The sequence below is a fragment of the Mycteria americana genome, chromosome 19, assembly GCF_035582795.1.
Source record: "Mycteria americana isolate JAX WOST 10 ecotype Jacksonville Zoo and Gardens chromosome 19, USCA_MyAme_1.0, whole genome shotgun sequence".
In the NCBI taxonomy this organism is placed as follows: domain Eukaryota; kingdom Metazoa; phylum Chordata; class Aves; order Ciconiiformes; family Ciconiidae; genus Mycteria; species Mycteria americana.
The window spans coordinates 3,696,060-3,715,715 of NC_134383.1; the positions used below are offsets into that span (position 1 = coordinate 3,696,060).

The window sequence follows — 19,656 nt, forward strand, 5'->3', positions numbered from 1 at the left end:
CTGCTTAAAGAGCTTCTTGTAGCAGTGTATTTCATTTTGTGTGTCTTCTCCAAAGGTCTGTGCCCTTTAAAAAAAAAAACACCGGGGGGAGGGGGGATCTATTGAATCTCAAGAGATTTTAATAAAGTCTTAAAAATTCTGACATTGAAGGCACCGTACTTAGACTTTCACAGATGCTTAAGTACCTTGACCAAATTTCTGCTGGTCAGAATGAGTTAGTGCATATCTAGTCTTTTTCTAAAGTCAAATGTGCCTCCTGAAAGAGTTGACGTTCCAGATCAGTAAGTAATCAATGCTTCTGCGCCCATCACATTCTAGACTTGTACTTCTTTGCTTTGTGTTGGTCTCAACAGCGGTCTTACATGAAGGCTATAATCTAACAGGGTGTCTGCATATGGTATATAATATGAGTATCGTGCTAAACCAGGGCAAAAGAAAGCTCACAAAATAAAACAACAGCAGAAGAGTGCTTGTTTGGGAGCGGCCTTTTAAAGGGTGGTGGTGTTTGGTTGCTTGCCAAATGCAATCTTTATTGAATGCCATCTTTATTGTAGAGGGAAGAATATCCCTATGTCTTCCCTTTAAGTGTTGACCAGTAAGGAGGAATTAGCACAAAACATCAACTAGAAGAAAACAAACAAATCTGCCGCTTGATCTAAGCTGAGAATGATACTTCAGGATGTTCCCCAAGGTAAGTGACGCCTTGGTTGTGTCTTGCACAGCTTGTGCTACAGCTGTGGCCATTCTGTTCGGTTTTGCAATTGCGAGATGTGATTTGGAAGTGGAACGTTGCCCTTTGTAGTGAATTTCCTACTTGGGTGCAACAACCCGCTGTTGCGTCCACTGGAATGCTTTTTGTTCGCTGATATTTCACTCTTTGTGTCACTAACAGCAATTTAATGAACACTTTAAAAATCTAACGTAGCTGTCACCATTAATGCTCTGGCTCATCTTATCATCTTTGACAATTAAATCTAAGCAGTGACTTTCGCTTTCTGTTTCAAGTCAGTTTTGTATTCCCGTGCTCCAGCACTTTACCTGCTGTAGGGGTTGCTTTTAGGTTTCTGGTGCTAGTTTTAAATCCAGCCAGAACCATTACCCAATGAAATTAACTAAGTTGGTTTTATTAACTTACAAGCTTATTCTTATTTTTAAAACGGAATCTCTTTTGACAGTTAGGAACTGTCAGTATGTAGCCTTTCAACGTGATTCTAAGCTTGCAAATTCTTATCATTTAAGTCTTGCTGGACTAATTTTTCCCCCTGAAGCATAACTGCAGGCATTTGCTGTTCAACTAAAAGGCTGCAGCTTTATATCAAATGTTAGCTGGATTCCATTGGGCTTAAACGATAGTTTGCTTGTGTTCTGTAAAGTGAATCTTCTTCCTTATATATGTCTTTTGGTTTTAAACTTTATACCTTTGAAGAAGTTTGGTTTCTTCCAGCAAGTTCTTTTTGAGACTGCCTTCTCTGGAGTGTTCACAAAGACAGTGTGTATGTGTGCAGCAGAACAAGACACTTGTTTTTCCTCTCTAGACTGCTCTGTTTTACCAACTTAGAGTTTCTAGAAGATGAAACTTCACCCTTGTGCTTGGCAGCCCTTGCCCCCCCTTTACAAGATGTGGGATAGAGTGCCTATGGGGACAGTCATAACAGAAGCTATATTATACTCCTCTGTGTATCAGTGCAGGGGAGCACTCGAGGCTTTTCATTTCCATTCTTTTGCTGGATATTTTCCCTTCACTAGGATCAAATAGAAATTTGAAAGAGAACTGAAATTGAAACTTGCTGTTGAGGGAACTTGCAAATTTTTTAATAGGGAACATCTGTGCTAAGAGTTTTGTGCCAAGGCCTCTGTTTTGTTGTATTATCTACAGAGGATGCTTTACATGAATCCCTATCGTTTTGTGATATTCCTATCTTTAGCTTTTGACTTCCCTGGAAAGTGATGCACTAACATTTCTGATAGACAAGCTGATAAAAATAAATGAATAAAAAACAAGCACCGAAGCAGAAAATAAACAAAATTAGGTATATTTCCAAATGTTTAGAGTCCTCTCCCCCCACCATCCCCCCAGTATGTATGTGAAGCTCCTTGAGAGATTATAATAATTGGTAATCTGAGCTATATTATGCTTTCCTAATGATGCTGTTTGTGTTTTGCCTATTTAAATGTTATTTTATATATTCCCTTTACGGTGCTGCTGTAAATAAATGATTCAAAATAAACAGCTCAGATTTTGCTTTGTGTCTTGAACTCGATGATCTTAAAGGTCTTTTCTAACCTAACCGTTTCTATGATTCTCCTGCAGCCTCTGCCCTTGAATGCCAGCTAGGGAGGGGAGAGAACTGTACTGCATCTTTTAGGGCTCTTTCACATCCACAATCGTGGAATTAATCTCTCCTTGCTGCCTGCCATAGATAGGGAAGGAAGACACAAGAGAGGATTGTAAGAATCTTATTTCAGATGGGTTTGTGTCATTTCTGGGTTGTGTTATTTAAAGTATTGCGGTCATGCAGCATAGCTCCCAGAAACCTTGGTGTGTTTGGTAATGCTTGTCCGTGAATCTCTCTTACGTGGTAATGCCTGACAGTTCTAGCTGGGACTGAGGACTTCACTGTGTTACAAACTTTACAAAACCAATTTCTGGGCCAGAGAGCTTGGAGTCTAAGTGAAGTGGCAGTGTGTTTTGGAATCCTGAGATGTAACAGTGCTAACTTTGCAATGCATCTCCTGTGCCACTCACCCCCCGGTCTTTTTTGTGAAGTGTCCCTCCCTAGTCTTTACCTAGGTGTAGGAGTATTCACCTAGAGGTATTTGCCACTGTTGCTTGCACACCCGGTGATTCCAGGGTCTTTTTGAGCAATGAGGATGGCAGTTCTGTCCACCCACCACCAGCCCCCCAAAAGGCAAAAACCGACTATTTATTCCATTTTGTTCCAGGAAACATCTTTTGGCAAGGGTGGCCTTCCTATTTGCTGAAGACTGGCTATAAATTACCCTTTCTCTTTATCAACTAGTCAATGGATTTTAGATTATTGTTATTGTTTTCCTTCTTCCAAAGTATTTATGAAGGTTGGCATAAAATGGAAGTTGTCCCGTCCCTGGCATGTATTCTTTGCTGCTTAAGTTTGATTATCGTGAGGGTAGGTTTATTACCAGAGAAATGGACCCAGGCAGGGCACGGCTCACAAAAAATGAAAGCTTGGATGTGTTTACTTTAAGTGTGATCCAACATCTAGATGGTAAGCACATGAGTGTAATGCTACAGTATGGGATTGTTACGTAGCGTGTGTCTGTGTTAAGGTGTTGGCTTAAAAGATCTTCAAAAGTTCTTAGACACCTGTGATTTAAAAAGGAGAGTCAGGATTGCTTCTGAAGGAGAGGCTTAGGCAGCCACAAGTTTTGATACAACTTTCAGCTCTACACTGGAAATCTCGGAGCAGTGCTGCCCAGAAAGCGTGAGATACGACAAAGTAGGAAAATATGGCTGCTACTGTGCGAGAGACTTCAGAGCCATTCTGAAGAGTTGGAAGCGTTGCAAATTGGTTTCCAGCCCCATTAACTGATGACCACTTCTTGGAAAATAGTTCTGGGAGAAGTGTGTTCCTTGCTTGAGATGCCTGTGCAGATTCCTCCCTGCATTTCTCCATACTGCAAACCAAAAAACAGACGGGGCTCCCTTCTTCAGTCAGTGAGCATCTATTTCTCCCCTTCTTCCTCACCAGATGGGAGTTTACAGCTTGTGCTGGTTTTGGCTGGGATAGAGTTCATTTTCTTCATGGTAGCTGGTATGGGGCTATATTGTGGATTTGTGCTGGAAACAGTGTTGATCACACAGGGATATTTTTGTTATTGCTGAGCAGGGCTTACACACAGCCACGGCCTTTTCTGCTCCTCACCCCACCCCACCAGCGAGTGGGCTGGGGGGCATAAGAAGCTGGGAGGGGACACAGCTGGGACAGCTGACCCCAACCGACCAAAGGGCTATTCCATACCATATGGTGTCATGCTCAGTATATAAAGCTGGGGAAGAAGAAGGAAGGGGGGGACATTCGGAGCGATGGCGTTTGTCTTCCCAAGTCACCATTACACATGACAGAGCCCTGCTTTCCTGGAGATGGCTGAACCCCTGCCTGCCCATGGGAAGGAGCGAAGGAATTCCTTGCTTTGCTTTGCTTGTGTGTGGCTTTTTCTTTCCCTATTAAACTGTCTTTATCTCAAGCCACAAGTATTCTCACTTTAACTCCCCGATTCCCTCCCCCATCCCGCTGGGGGGAGCGAGAGGCTGGGTGGGGCTTGGTTGCTGGCTGGGGTTAAACCATGACACAGCTGCAAATCATCAGTTGAGCTTCTGGCAGAATAAAATGCCCAAAATATCTCTGCTGCTTTCTTGCACCAGTTTGTTTGTTTCCAGATGTCTGCAGCTTATTCAGTGTGAAGTATTTTCCCTGCTCAATATTTTAACCTTCTTGTTGATATTTACTCAGTGCTGCTGAATAAACTGTATTAAGTGGAGCTCCATGGATGGGAGAGTAAATCTACATTTCTATCAGCTCTCTGGAGGTTTTGCAATAATTCGTATTATCTGAGGTTATTGTTATACTAGGATATTAATGAGCACATCTTCCTTCCTCCTGACTCTTGAAGCTTCAATTCAGATCCCACTTCTGGTACTAAAACAACATCTCAGTTCTGAATTAGCATGGAAAGGAGAAAGCTTTGTGTTGGCCTCTTGTCAGCTCTGGTTTGAAAGAACACGTTCTCTTTAGTTTTATAAAGATGTATTTGATACAACTCCATCTGTTTCCCTTTGACCTTTGTGATGAGAAGGAGATTAAACACTTCTCTGTGGGTCTTCACTACATTTTTAAATCCTGCTGGAGGTTTCCACTCCTCCTAATTCTACTCTCTCCTTTTGAATCTCTGAAGTCTCATTAGACAGCACAGAGCAGAACAGATGCCCTCCCTTTTCTCTAGCAGTTCTGGTGTTGGTTTACTATTCAACACAAGAACTTGATTATAGAACTGCCTGCTCTATGTTCTGCTGTGCATGCCCTTTACCTAGTATTGCAACTCCAAATACTGACATTTTTTTAGCCCTTTTTTTTTTTTTTTGGTAACTTCTGTCCTGGAAGAAAGAGGTTCACAATGTTTTGAAAGCCCCTCTGACCCATTCATCATCATCATTTTAGTGGATGCATGCAGCAGAAGTCAAATAGCCTCAATTGTATCTTATATTGAACTCATCTTTTTTCCTCTGCAATTTCTTTATTCCACTATAATAAAACTACCCCTGTCACTGCTGAGCTATTGCTCATCTGTCTCTCTCTATAACGTGAGCTCTGTATCTGGTCTGGAGTTGGCAAAAAGAAAATGCTTATGTGAGGTAGGACAGTACCAGTCCACCTTATGAAAAAAAACCCAACACCCCAAAAAGTATTTCTTCCATGCTGCCAATGCTGTTGCAAGTAGCAGCTGCAGCCCACCTGGAATGGCAGTGACCGTGGACGTCCCCTGTCAGTCACATACATAGGAGAGCTCGTAGTAGCTTAGCCAGTATTAGCAAAGGAGCAGGGAAAGACTCTAGTCTTGGCTTCTCTTTCTTCTCAGTAAACCCAGTCCTCCGATGGCACATGTTCCTGCACCAAGGTCTGCATCTCAGAAGCATGTGCTGGGGTGGCCGCCTTGCTCCAGCTGCTCCTCTGGGACTCTGCTCTGCACTTGAAATATGCTTAAGGGACTTGGGGGTTGGATTCTCAGCAGATCTAAATCTTTCTGTTCAGGTGACCATGCTGATGCGCACCATCCTAGGCCTGAGCCTTTGTCTTCTCTGCTTTACTTTCTTAACTCTCCGGAGAAGTATTAGTGCTGGAAAATATCGTGCATTGTGTCAATGAGAAAAATCAGAATGGGGTACTCGGAGCTCAACTCAGAAAAGCATTCGCCGGCTCAGGAGAGCTTGGTACATGGACTGGCCAACCCTGAGAGACAAGTGAGTCCAGGGCATCTACGGTTCCTTCGGACACTGGAGAGATAAAAGGTGGCTCTGCATCTCTGAGCACCATTTCCCTGAAGACCAGAGGCTTTATAAATTGGTGGAGGGTTAAGGGCGGACTAATGTGCCCCACAGGAGTGACAGCCAGAGCAGAGACTTCAGGGCTGGAGTTCCCTGAATCCATCGCAAAGATGGGGAAGGCGCAATGCTCTTCCTGGGTTCGGAGGGCGAGTCAGTCGATGTCAGAGCCCAGAGCAGCTAAATCAGCGTCTCCTCCTCTCCAGGCTGTGTCCTTAGTCCTTGGACCAGCCTGCTGCTGAGATCTCTGAAGTCAGTTTCATTCTTCGTTATTCCCTTTTCTTAATTATTTCTCACCTGAAAGTCTTAATCTTTTGCTTTCACCACATTTCAAAGAGAGGTGGGGTTTGTGGTGGTGGTTTGGGTTTTTTTTTTTGGTTGGATTTTTTTTGCCTTGCTTTTCAAATGGCTGCTTTTATTTTTCTTTGGTGTGTGAACGGAATGCATACAGGAGAAAACATCCTTTGATGGCAGTAATTACAAGGAAGAGAACATCAAAAACCAAGGAAAACTAAGATGCAAGTGAAGATAAACCCTTTGCAAATAATCAGTCCAATATTTATTATTGTCTGAAGAGGATAGATCTCCTTGTGAAAACAAGGGCAGTGACTAAAGGTGGTCTGGGTTTAGTTCTGAGATGTGCTACACAACCTGTGTGATCTTACTGAAATCGTGTCATTGCTCCAGCCCTCTGTTTCCCCTCTCTAAAAGGGCAAAGCACCGCGCATGCTTCTTTGAACCTTCTTTAAATGCTCTGATCTTCCAGGATTGTCTCCCTGTGTGTACAGCACCTGAGAGGGTACGTAATCAATCTCTTTTGGAAAGGGTAGGCACTAACTATATACATATGTATATATTTATGAGATTAAATGGTAGTTAATGGAATGGGTTGCTTTCAAAATCAGGGATAAGCAGAAGTGTAAGGATGAAGGCTGTTAATAGGTAAGATATGGCCTAGAAAGGACCTGAGACCGAGTGACCCAGCTGTTGGTTGGAGCCTAACACTGGTAGCCAGGAATTTCAGTGAACGGGGGCATAGCGCTGCATTTCAAGCGAAAACGATCACTGCGATCGTAGAAGTAGCTGGTGCAAGGTTAGTAATGCCAGTGTGGCAGCAGGGCCTCCACATCTCCGGGAAACAGGCCTGTAAGGCAAGTCATCTCTCACCCGGAGCGCCTGGGGAATCTGCATGCCTGGCTGCGGACAACAAACCAACGAAACGCCAGTGGTAGCCTCCACACTTCTTATTTCATAGGGCCCGGATCCTGCCACCACGCGCGCACCTCTTGCATTTTATGCCGCGGGCGACCTGGCAGGGGCACATCCTCGCCCAGGGGAAAGCTTTGGACCTTTGTGCGTTGGGGGCAGGGAGTTACACAACACAGGGTGCGGACCAGCCTCTTCAGCTGGGATTACTAGTTATGCCCCCAAATTTTGCATCAGGATCGCAGATGCCATTTCTGACTTTAGCTCTTTTAAATTCACACACATTTTCTTTTGCATAAAAAAGAAAGCAAACAAACTGTTCCACAAAATGTTCCTTATTTATCTAACTCATCCTACTAACTTCTTTGAGCCATCTAAATATATATATATAATTAGATGGGCTTTTTTATGTAACTACCACAAGATACTTACTCCGCTAACCGGTTCCTTCAAAGCTGTTCTTATCTATAAAATTATCTAATTTGGGCATGTTCTATTACCAATAGAAAGTTGTTACGAACCTTGACGAAAAAATCTGGCACATATAAAATAGATTTATTTTTTATATTTCAATCAAATGAGAAATCTTGCCTTTTGCAATGTCTTTTATCCCCAGAAATCTCTCAGTACTTCATGCATTTGACTGACTCTTTTTTACAGTGGTACTGTTATTTACTCTTCTGCTGAAATATAGCCACCTATGAAGATAAATGTAGCAGTTGTTTAAATGATTCACGACTCAACTTCACGTCAATTTGAGATCAGAGCCCCTCTTAGTGCAACTGAGAGGGAAAAGATAATTTAATTGCTTAGATATATAATACGCCATGAGGTAAGCAGTGCGATTACTGATGGTGGCTATTTCCCCCAGATGTTTGGATCTGACGTTAGATTATTCCATGGAACAAACAGCCTGTTGTTTGTGAAAATAGGGGCAGACGGATCCATATGCATCACTGCAGGCTTTCTTACACCCTGCGTGGACACAGCTAGTAAAGCTACTGTCGGGGAAAGCATGTTTTGGTCTGGATTGAGCTGGACCTGCAATAGTACAACTATTGTTTTGAGCTCCCGTTTTGGACAATTAACTCATTTTCTAAGACCATCTGATCTCCCTGCTGTGCCTTGCTGACCTTAGGGAGCATCTTAGCAGTCACTCCCAGAGAAGGAGCTTTCAGGGCTGTCTGGTGCAGTGGGGACCAGTGCTCTGCCCTGAACACCCCAGAGGGTCCTTTGTCTCTGAGCCCTGGGACAGATGCTGCCTCTCTGGCTTTCGAACGTATCAGTGTCTTTTCCCTGTCTTTCTGTGCCCCTGAGTGTAAGGGGGATCCCAAACCCTCTGTAATCTTTGGTTTTATAGTCTTACAACAACAATAGTTCCTTCCACAAACAGGATTTTCTACGTCATCAACCTCCCTTGCTTTTGCAGGCACCTGTGTCAGATAACCTCATTCATAAAATGACCAAACTCATTTTAAAATAAACTACTTGGATGGCTTCCCTCCCTCTCCTCTCCCCACACATGCTTTGTATCAGAAGGCAGTTTCAAAACCTTTCTCTTATGGTTAGACTCCTTTTTATTTCCAAACCAAACCAAACCAGATTTATTTGCAGACAGTTTCTACTGCATTTGCTCCCTTACTGAATTATCTCAAGCACAAAGATCCCAAAAGGTTTTAAATAAAACACAACTGTCTCAGAAACTGGAGAGAGTAAACGAGGTTGGAAATAATTGGAATCCAGCTATCTTTGTTCAAACTTAGTGGTGAGACTTGCAGCAGGAGAGACTGAGCTTTTCAAGAGCGGGCAAGGAGGAAAGAAGGGGGAGGCAAGGGAGCAGGACTGAGCTCAGCCATGCTGTCCTTCACTCTGTCTTGCAAGACTCATGGGACGGGACCCGTCCTGATGAGGTGGTGAGGGAGGGTGTGCAGCCCCTGTTGTTGAGCTGGAGGTTTGCCCATCACAGGTGAGGGGACAGGAAGGCTTCACACTGCCTGTCTGGAGAGCAGGGTCAGGCAGCACATCTGCCTTCTGCTTTCCAGGTCCCTGGAGACCACAGACAACTATCTGGATAGCTGTATCTTCTGGACTGCTTGCTTTGAGGTAGCTCTCACCTGCTGTTGGCTGACAAGGGTGCCCTAACTTTTGTGATTCTGCACTGATTTATACCGTGCCAGAGGATGGCTCAGGGAGCTCTTGAGGCGAAGGCCTTGATTAGCTTTCCAGGTCTTAAGTTACCTTCTGTGAGTATAACAAGGCCGAGGCTCCAATAATTGCATGAAGGACTTAGGGCTATGCAGAGATGTACCTGAACTATGCAAAAGATGTCTAAAAGAAAGCCGGGAGGTTGCACAAGCAAACCCCTCCAAAGGCAGGAGAGGGCAGGAGCGAGGAGGAGGATGCAGCATCGGGCTGGATCATGCCTGCGAAGGGCGTACAGAGGAAGCCCTGCCTGGCTCAGGTGTGGTCAGCGCTGCGGTAAGAGGTAGGCTCTGCCTATCTCCCACTTCTGAGTTTGCACAGAGATGGCTCTCGGTCCGGAAGCAACCCCAGCTCTGCCAACCAGAGCTGTGTGTTCCTGCCTCCCAGACCCCCGCTGCCACCTGCTCTGCCCGTCCTCAGACACGAGCAGAAAGCAGGGCCCCGTGCAGTACTGAGCTGCGGCCCAGACAGTTGTGAATCTGGACTTCGAGGGCCACAACCGTAAATTAAAAGCAAATGCAGCCCAGACATAGGGAAATGCTCTTCTATTCTGAGAATAATAAATGCTTGGAATGGCCTGTTGGGCAGGGTCACTGGTGCAAAGGCACAGGGATCATTCACAAAGCAATTGACTTGTAGCTGTTGTCCTAAGGGAAATGATGTGTAAAAGGGATGAGCTCAAAGCACCCTGTGCCTGTTACCTATGTATCTTATGAGTAATTTGTCTCTGAAGCAGAAGCGTGTTTTTTTTTTTTTCTCCTGTGAAGCTGATGCTTTTCCTCCAGCTTATTTCTTCTCAGCAGGAGCGGAAGATGAATTTCTGTCAAATAATAGTTCATTGCTCCTAATGCAAGAGTCCAGTTAATTGATGGTTTAAAAGCTTTGCTTTTCTCACTATTAAAAACAAACAGGAAAACAAAATTGCAGTGTAGCAGGGAAGGCTGGAGCATTACAGCCTACAGGGACACTGCTTTGGGAACTGACCGTCTGGTGCTGCATTTCTCAGCCGTGCACTGTAGGACAGGTCCTGACTGTCCCACTCCTGCCAGTTTCCCAGTGCTAGGTGATGTCTCTTGCCCAGCATGCAATACTGTTCAGGGCACAAGGAGGAGACTGACATTTAATATGAAGATTTTAGGAGCTGTGGGCAAAAGTATCTCACCCTGTGTCCTTCTCAGGCAGTGCAGAAGGAGGGGACACGTGGGGACAGCCAGGGCCCCGGCTAATAGCAGGGAATCCCAAAGCAGTTAAGGATTTGGGATGTGTGGGGAGAAGGCACAGCCTTTCCAAAAATTGCTTATCCCTCCCCGGAGTGCTCAGTCTGGGCTTAGGAAAACCGATCGCTTTCAGAAGCAATAGTCCCAGTGCCCACTGCTCCCTGCCCTCCCTCCCTCCCTCCCTCCTCAGTCCCCTGCCCCCGCTGCATCCCAGCTCGCTGCGCTCCCTCTATCCCCAGTCTCCTGCCATTCCGCCATCCTTCCCCTGCCCTCCTTCCCCTCTCCATTCTCGAGCCCCTACCCTCCCTCCGTCCCCTGCCCTCCCTGCGTCCCTCCACCCTGCCCTTTCCTCTCCCTCCGGCCCCGGCCCCCTGCCCTCCCGCCACCCCGACCCCGTCCTCCCTCCCTCCCTCGACCCCCTGCCCGCCACCCCTCCCCTCACCCCTGCCCCTCGCCTCCCGCCCCGGCGCCGCCCGCGCCGCCCCGCACGCCCGCGGGGGGGCCCCCGCGCCCGGCAGCCCCTTCCCGCGGCGCGGCCCCGCGGCGCCGGGCCCCGGCAGCGGCCCCCCGCCCCCTGCAGTTCCCCCGCTCGCCGCCGGGGGCCCGCCGCCGCCGCCGCGGTCGGAGCGGGGCCGGAGCAGCCGCGGGCAGAGCCGCGCCGCGCCGCCCAGCCCAGGTAGGAGCCGCCCGGGGGCCGCCGCGGCGAGGGGTCGGGCGTCCCCGCGTCCTGCCGGAGGGGGGGAGAGGGGGGGAGAGAGGGAGGGTCGGGCGGGGAGGGGGCGGCGGGGCCCCGCCGCTCGAAGGCAGCGTCCCCCGGCGACACCGCTCCCCGGGGGCGGGAGCGCCGGCCGGGGTCCCCCGCGGGATGCCCGCCCCGGCCCCGGCCCCGGCCCCGGCCCCTGCCCCGGCTCCGGCTCCGCCGCCCGCTCCGGCCCCCGGGGAGAGCCGCTCGCCCGCCGCTGCAGAGCCGCGGGGCCGGGAGACGCTCGGAGCCCCGAGCAGCCTCAGCCCCCGAGAGCGAGGTGCGAACCGGAGCCGAAATCTGCCAGCCTCTCGATGGTTGCCGGCGGCAGTCATCCCCGTCCGCCCGCTCTCACGGCAGCACTTGCTAAAGGACTTTCCTACCAGCCCTGGGGGGGGTTGTTGGCGGCCGCAGTATTTTTAGCGTAGCGAGAGTTGCAAAACGCCATACCCCACCTTTCAGGAGAGCTGAAGTTCAAAGAGTGCGGGGAGGGGGGGACTCCGTATGGCTACAACTCCTACGGATTACCTGGGAACGGTTCCCGGGATGTCTCCAGTATGTGGAAGTGTGTGGTGGACATCTGTAGTGGAGAACGGGAGCGGGGCTGGCTGGAATGGATGCCCCCCGTGTACTTGTGTGTTGCTGTATTCACAGCCTGCGTGCTACAGTCATAAGCAGCGAGGAAAATGCTCTTTAACAGGTATTTTTCTCAGGCTTTGGATTGGAAAGACAAGGTTCATTGTTCTGGAATGCGTTTCAGTGGAGCTGTGCTTGTGAATAATTTGTCTTAGGTACTCATTGTATGTGCAGACGGGCAGGTTTGATGCTGACACAGACTCTCCTTTAATGAACAAGCAGTGTTGATTCTGGGCAGTGGGGGAAAACTCCATGCAGAAACCTCTTCCTAGGCCCAACTTTATTCCGTGTTATTTATGCATGAACTCTGGCATAGCTTGCAGCTCTGACTGGGAGCTCTGCATAGGCGAGAGATGCTGCAAGTGCTGTTCAGCTCTTATCATCGTCAGGTCTCTTTCTTTCCCAGCCTGGTAGGCTTGAGACCTCGAGGTTGTGACCCTCGGGAAAGTTAACCTAACACTCGTGAGGTTTGCTTCGTCTCCCACACTTGCCTCCTTTGCGGCGAGGTGCTGCTTGCTGGAGGATCCAGAGCTGTGCCCTGCCTCCCTGGGGGCCTTCTGCTAGCAGGAGATGCTTAGGGACGGCTCGCTCTGCCACTGCATCCTGGGCAGCGTTCCTGCTGGAGTGCCGGCAGGCACCGGCTGCCCCACGCCGCGGCAGCGGGAGGTTCCCCTGCTTGCCCCCAGCAGGAACCGGTCCCTTTGTCTCTCTGAGGCGAGACAGCCTTTGCTCCGAGAAGACGTTCAGCAGCCACATCCCGGCTCGACGTGACGGCTGCAGTTAGCCGAGAGCAGAGCCTTGCCTGGGTAGGGAGCCGGGGTCTACAGCATCGGAGAGCGAGCGAGCGTCCCCATGGAGTCGCTGGCGCTCCTGTAGAGCTGCTGGCAGCAGCCAGCGGCTGCTTGTGCGACCAGCGCCTGGGTGTTAGGACGTGTGTGCTCGCAGGTAGGAGGTGGATGTTAACTCTACTCGGTGCTTTTCTGCCATGGCTTGCTTTAGTCTTCATTTCGCATAGGGGTAGAAGTGTGCTCTCTGAAAGCAATCTGCAGTGAGGCCCCCACCATGCCAAGGCATTTTTAAAGTGTCTTGATGCAAGTCTGCTTTAGTATTTATGCATATTAGGCTGTGTATTTGAAGGGAACCATCTGGGTAGAGAAATAGACGGTAAGCAGCTGAACCTTTCCCCATTGGTTTCCATTTCAGGGCTGGGCCTGATCAGCAAAGCCAGAAGTTGGGAAAGTTGCTGTGTGGCTCTTTCTGGTTTGCAGGTGCTTCTTTCCCCATGTCTGGCATGAATCAATGCCCTGAGTAGAGACACCTGTGCCTGGGATGTGGGGAAGAGGGAGCCGACAGGCTGTGCTGAGCAGAAAGAGGGCTTTAGAGTGTCAGCACAGCAAATGAGAATGCTCTGTTTTCTTCTTTCAGTGGCCATTTCTCTTGACCCTTTGTGGGCTGGCTCCCGTGGGGATGGTGCCTCTGCTCTTGGTGGTGGGAACAGGGTGCCGGAGGAAGGTGAACCCCGAAATGAAGGGCTGTGGGTGGGGGCAGGCCAGTGTGGCTCCCAGAGCCCTGCCTGGGGGAGTGGGAAGGGGAGAGAGCAAGGATGATAAAGGTATCAACGTCTCCCTGAGAAGAGTCACCTGTGAAAGGTTGGCTCTAAATGGGGGGTTTAGAGCCGCTGCCTGCAGGTCTGGGAGACACACAGAGACAGTGCTGCTGCCGCCTGCAAGCTTCTCGCTGGAGATGTCTTTTGCGAGCTGTGCAAGGGCAATAAGGCAAGGAGTCATGTGGGCTGGCAAAGGCCTAAATACCCAGTTGCCAAGGGGCATGCAGCAATCTGTGGGTGAATGGCAAATGATTCGAGGGAGCTGGTCTTCAGAGAGCTCATCAAAGGAACAGCAAGGCAGGTATGTGCAGTGCTGCCTCCAAACTATCTATTCTGAAAGCTAAAGTGTGTCAGGAAATCCCATCTCCGCCGTTGTGTGTGCGCACTCATGCTGATTTCTTTGCTTGATGGAAAAGCAGCGAGCGAACTTAAAACTCACCCAGGACTTGGGGAAGATCATCAGCTAGATGCTAGCTGATTGCACGAGTTCTGGTGGGAAAGCATCTGACTGCCACATAGGATCTCAGCTTTCTGCTACAACAGCTGCCTTGACCGTGTTGGTTTAGGTTCCTCTTTCTCTGGGAGAACCAGCTGGTTCTGCGTGTGCCATAGGGCCAGAGGAGACCCAGGAAAGGCCGTGGACCCCTTTGGCTGCAAGAGAAGCCGTGTGTTTTTACTGAGCGTGCATGCGGAGCGGGGGATGCTTGAGCCTGGGTGGGGAGCGAGTGCCTGCACGGGTGGGTGGAAGGAAGGATGGGCTTTTCTGTCAGTGGAGGAGAGGAAAGAGGGAAAAGCAGGGTAGAAGGAAGCAGGGGAGAGGAGGAGCACGGGGTGACAGAAGTGGTAGAGGACCGGGAAGGAGCAGATGCATGCTTAGAATCGAATGTTACTGGGCCATACAGGCAGAGAACTCCCTCATTCAAGAAACTTCATTTTCTTTGAAGATGGCTTAAGCTTTATTCTGCATTCACTCAGGACTAAGCATGTGCAGACGGTCAGTGTCTTGCCCTTTTTAAAGGCTTGCTGCTGTGCCTGGGTTGTGGATATTGATTCTCGCTGACTTTGGGGGGAGATCTTCATGTGCAGCACTCATTAGGGTCAGAATTTATTTATTTTTCATGCTTCTAGGCAGGCAGGAGGCTAGACAAAAGTTTCTGCAAGTCTTCTCAGAAATGTTTTCTGCTCTGGGCAAGAGGCTTCCAAGGCAGCGTATACAAGGCTGAGGTATCTGTTAATACAAGGAACCTCTTGCTGTGTGTGAATGGGAAGAACACACTGAAATTGTGGTCTAACAAGATGAGAACAGCTCGAAGGGTGTTTCTTAGACTTGAGGGAATGATATGGAGAAATCAATGGGATATTAGTGACTTCATAATGAAAACTTTATACAGGAATGGAAAACTTAGCTTTCAGCTTTGTACAGAAAAGAGGCTGTGGTACTACCGCACAGCTGTTGGTGTGCACAGGGGACTACAAACGCCCGTTTGTCAGGCTGTACCCTCTCAGGGGAACTATTAACACTGTTGTGGGTTCTCCGACAAGAAAAAGGGGGGCCTTGGAGAGATAAAAGAAATTGTAAAACCTATGAGGAGGTGATGGAGCAGTTTTAAGGATCCCCATAATAACTTTTCCTCTCATCTGTGGGACATGGCTTGGAAGGACAATTTGTGGTGTTAATATAACAGTGCTTTTTGTGTTGTTTGTTCTGGTGCCTGTGGAAGACTCGGCATGCTACAGTAAACGGGGCTGGCTGTCGCAGTTACTTTTAATGAAGGTGGAGGAAAATATAGCGAGGACCAGCTTGAGCAGGGTCGTTGCCACGTTGGTCAACAGGGAGTGGCTGATGGGTAGAACAGAGCTGGCAAGCTTCAAGCAGTTCAAAAGCTATCAAGGCAGTAAAATCAGAAATGTTTCCTGTACCTTAAAATGCTCAACTAGTGTCAATAGGAGCTAACGTAAATAAAGAAGTAAGCGTGGGACTCCTCGGGTACTTTTCAGCCATATGCCTGCGGGTGCCTTACAAGAGATGAGAAAGGAGACTTAGCTGTGATTTCTGTAGCGCTCTCGACACCAGCTTCTCTCTATGAGTATGCCAAATGCGGTGAGCTGGACACGGGACCTGCCAGCTGTAATGTTGTCCTCTGCTTTGTTTGCTCATTGTTCTGTCTCTGTGGGAGACCTTGCTGGGGCTGGGAAAAGTCTCCTCGTGTTCCTGGGTGTAGCGTGGCATAAGCAGCGCTGCGTAGGTGGTGTCTAACACGGCTAAGCGACTGTAGGATGCTGAAATGCCTCCAAGGGCAGCAGCAGTGAATGGAGGCTCCCTGGGCCCCAGGAGGTATGAGGAGCTGTGGCAGAGAGCAGAGTCGGCTAGGGGAAAAGGGGAGTCGTTGCCCTGCACCAGGATGTTGAGGAAATCCCATTTGCAGGAAATTAGCGATGATTGAATTGTTTAAAGAGGAATTAATGGACTGAAGGAAGAAAGCTAGGTGTTGTAAATCAGTAGGACTGGCATGGTTCATCTGAGGGCCCTGAAGTAAAGAAAGTGTGAAATAGCAGCAGGGGTTAACACGAAGGGGACAGCTCTTCCTCCTGGCTGCGAAGTTTCTGAGGCAGGAGCCCGGGAGGTCAAAGGGAACTGCCAGCTAAAACAGGAGTGGTTTGGCCGCACGATGCCTTTACAGAAATCAAAGCTGAGGAAGAGCTAGGATATTGGGCAGGTGAGTTTTGCTTCTGTTGTGTGCTGGCTGGGGGGGCCTAATTGTCACTCAGACATTTGGATGGGTCTAACCTTGGGGCTCAAGTCGCCATAGCTTTTATGAAGAGGATGGGTGTGCAGTAGGGAAACCTACCTTCCTAATGCTGCTTGCCATTTGGAAGGCTAATAAAATGCAAACTGAAAATGTACCGATGGACCCAATTTATTTGGATTTTTAATTAGATCCACCCAGAAGAGACTATTTTAGGAAATAAATAGCAGAATGTGGGCAATAAATAGCTGTAGGGTAAGGGGCAGAGTTTGGTGCCGGCTTTCCTAGTTAAGCTGTAGAAATTAGAAGTGTAATGGAGGAGTGCTGATTGGAGCATAGGTAGGTGATTATGTGAAGGTTCCTCACACTGAGGCTAGGCTTATTTATTATCTTTAATGATTTGGAGGTGGAAATGCATCAGAGCTGGGTTACAGAGAGCGAGTGTGCCAACAAAAGGGGTTTGCTTTTGCTGCTAAACATTTGGAAGAATTAAGAGACAAGGCTGCTGGATTCGAGCGTGCCAGTGGTTCAGCCCGTGGAGCAGCAGTCGGGGTGTAACTCAGACTTGAGCGTTACAAGCATGTGAAAGAGGAAAAACCCGAGCGAATCTTTTCCTAATAACGTAGCCAGCAGCGCTTCTGTGGGACCCTACCAGGAGAATGTGCAGGGGCGTGAAGCGGTATGCGCGGTTTGCGTGTGCGGCTTCCGAGCCCAGTGGCTGTGTGGGCACGCTGCAGGTGAAGGGCAGCCCCAGGAGATGCTCTGGTCTGGCAAACAGGGCTCTCCATCTCGGGCACCGCGTGGCCCGGGGGCTTTGTGGAGAGCAGTGTCTGCGGTGACAGTCAGCTCTTCCCAAAGCCTCTCACGTCAGACCAGGGATTCATTGCTGCTGGGGCCAGGCTTCTGCGCTGGCTGGAGCAGGGGCTGTGGGCATCCAGGCTGTGCTGGCATCCAGCTGGACTGGCTGGCTTTAAAAGGAATCAAGGGGAACTCTGCTGAGTCCTGGTGAGCTCCTCCTTGACTACCTGGTGGGACCTTCCCCTGGATTTTCCAGGGGGATGGATACCATGTTACTGATGTATCGGGAAGAAGGAGCCAAGATATAAGCTGTCCATCTACATGGGCGCTTTCCTACCCAGACTCGCAGTGCCTCTTACCCAGAGACTTGGGGAGTGTTCACAGTGTTTGAAGGGGAGTGTTACTGGTAAATGAAGAGGCTGTGGTCTCTCAGTGGTGGGAGGGAGATCAGAGAGCCCAGGGGGTTCGTGTTTCTGCTTGGTTGCAAATCCCCGAGCCAGGTCTCAGTCAGGTGGCAGGGTAACAGTATTTATTCTGACCATCCTTTACAGGGCAGCAGCTGCATAACGCGATACCCGAGCTATGTCTCAACTGAGCACCCAGTGAGCCATCCAGCACAAGGGGATTTTCATCTCTGCTGAGATCTCCTGGCTTCAAAGTCTGCAGAATTTATTTGCATCCTTCATGAGGGAGAGAGCCAGGCATACGTTTTTCCCTTAGTCTCTCTGTTCCTCCCCCCCTTCCCCACTCGCTTTTCAGTTTGTTTATTTGGTTAGCTCAGCATCAGCACAATGATGTGGAAATAAAGCAAAGGAGCTTCGTCTTGGCTGTATTGCATATGCATAAATGAGAGAAATAGATCATACTGGCGATCCCTAGGTAGACTACAGTTAATGGAAATTCTTCTGTGACCTTATAAACCCTGCTTTGCAAGGGTTTATAATGAGTCTGCAAAAATTCATTCTGGGCACAAACGAGTCATCTGAGGTCTTAGACCCTGTGAGCACAAAGTAATAATAATACTAATTTCCCACCCACTCAGGCATGTGCTCAGCTCCTTAAAGATTTTGCTATTTTTAAAAAGCAGGTTTTTCCTTTCTGGGACTGTCGTAACGTGTGTGTGTCGGGGGGGAGGAGGCTGACTGGTGGCGAACAGCTCTTTCTGTGCGGCGCAACGCCAGTTCCCCTGCATCGCCTCCCTTGGGAGAGTCACTGTGGGTCCTTCCTGTGGCTCTAGCTGAAGCGGTTTACGTCATTAACATTGCAGACTGATGAACTGTGTGATCGCACCTCAGCTGTTTCAGCAGAAAATCAGCTCTTTCTACATGATCGTGGCTCTGCACCCTTCTCTCCCCTTCCTACACGGACATCTGAATCTGATATCAAAGATAGTCTGGGCCTGATCAGGAGGGGATGGATTGTTAAAAATCCCGGCAACATTTTGTTCAGCCTTACATTTTTTTAACTTTCTGCTGAAAACCAGAGAGTTTTTGGTTCAGTGACAGAAGTCGACATTTTTCTGAAGAATGCGTTGCATTTTGATGCTGAGGGGTTTTTTAATGGCTCTCTGGCCCTGCTCAGAGACGCAGGGATTGCAAGGCTAGTTGTCACTGATGTTTGAGCCTGTAGCGGGATTCATGTTGGGCATCAGCCCGGTGCTTTCTCTTTGTAGACTATGATGAAGCAGCAAATTGCTGTGTCTGATAGAGTTGCTCTTAATCTGGCTCGTCCTGGGTGAAGTGGCAAGGCTGGGAAGTAACCAAGCCACGGCCAGAGCCTGGCTGCGAACGCACTACCGCAGTATAGTGCTGCTAGTACGCAGTTCATTGAAACGAGTGCTGATCTGCAAACGGTTACATGTGCCAAATCTGCTTTTTTCACCCAAAAGGTTGATCAAAATATATTTTAGTCTATTCTACCTGTACTCATTGTTTGCCATTGCTCTTTTCTTGTTCGGTCTCTGCTTATTTTCCAATTTTGCTCCACCTTGTGTGTGATCTGGTAACATCTGGTGTTAAAAGATTGTATGTGTGCATGGACAGCTTTGAAAGCAGGCTAGTACATCTCTTTTTAGACTGAAAAATGTTTGGGGCAGAGACTGTGCTAATGTTCACAGAGCATCTGGTCCTCTCCAGGTCCAATTCATCACTGTCTTGCAGTTTGCATTATTGTTCACACCGAGGGAAAGTGGGTGTGAAGCTGGAATAATAATGTTTCACACTTGCTTTGCATTGGTTTTGATATCCAACAGCATTTTAACCTATCAGAAAAGACATAAAGAAATTGGGCAGTTGGAAGCTGAAAATACAGTCTACAGTCTACAAATAACATGTTAATTACCCTTCCTGAGAAAATGACCGCTGTGCTCGATCCTATATCAATGGCAAACTTAAAATCAAGGTGGGATTTTTAAATTCTAACTTAAG

At 48.5% G+C, this 19,656-nt stretch overlaps 1 protein-coding gene across 1 annotated transcript in view; it reads left to right on the top strand.

Annotated features, from left to right (window-relative positions):
* The first annotated feature begins 11,326 nt into the window (after nucleotides 1-11,326).
* GRIK4 (glutamate ionotropic receptor kainate type subunit 4) overlaps nucleotides 11,327-19,656 on the top strand; it is a 217,296-nt gene continuing 208,966 nt past the window's right edge. Inside the window, exon 1 of the mRNA XM_075521256.1 lies at nucleotides 11,327-11,377. The gene's annotated coding sequence lies outside the window, so the exon portion shown is untranslated. The remainder of the gene's footprint in view (nucleotides 11,378-19,656) is intronic.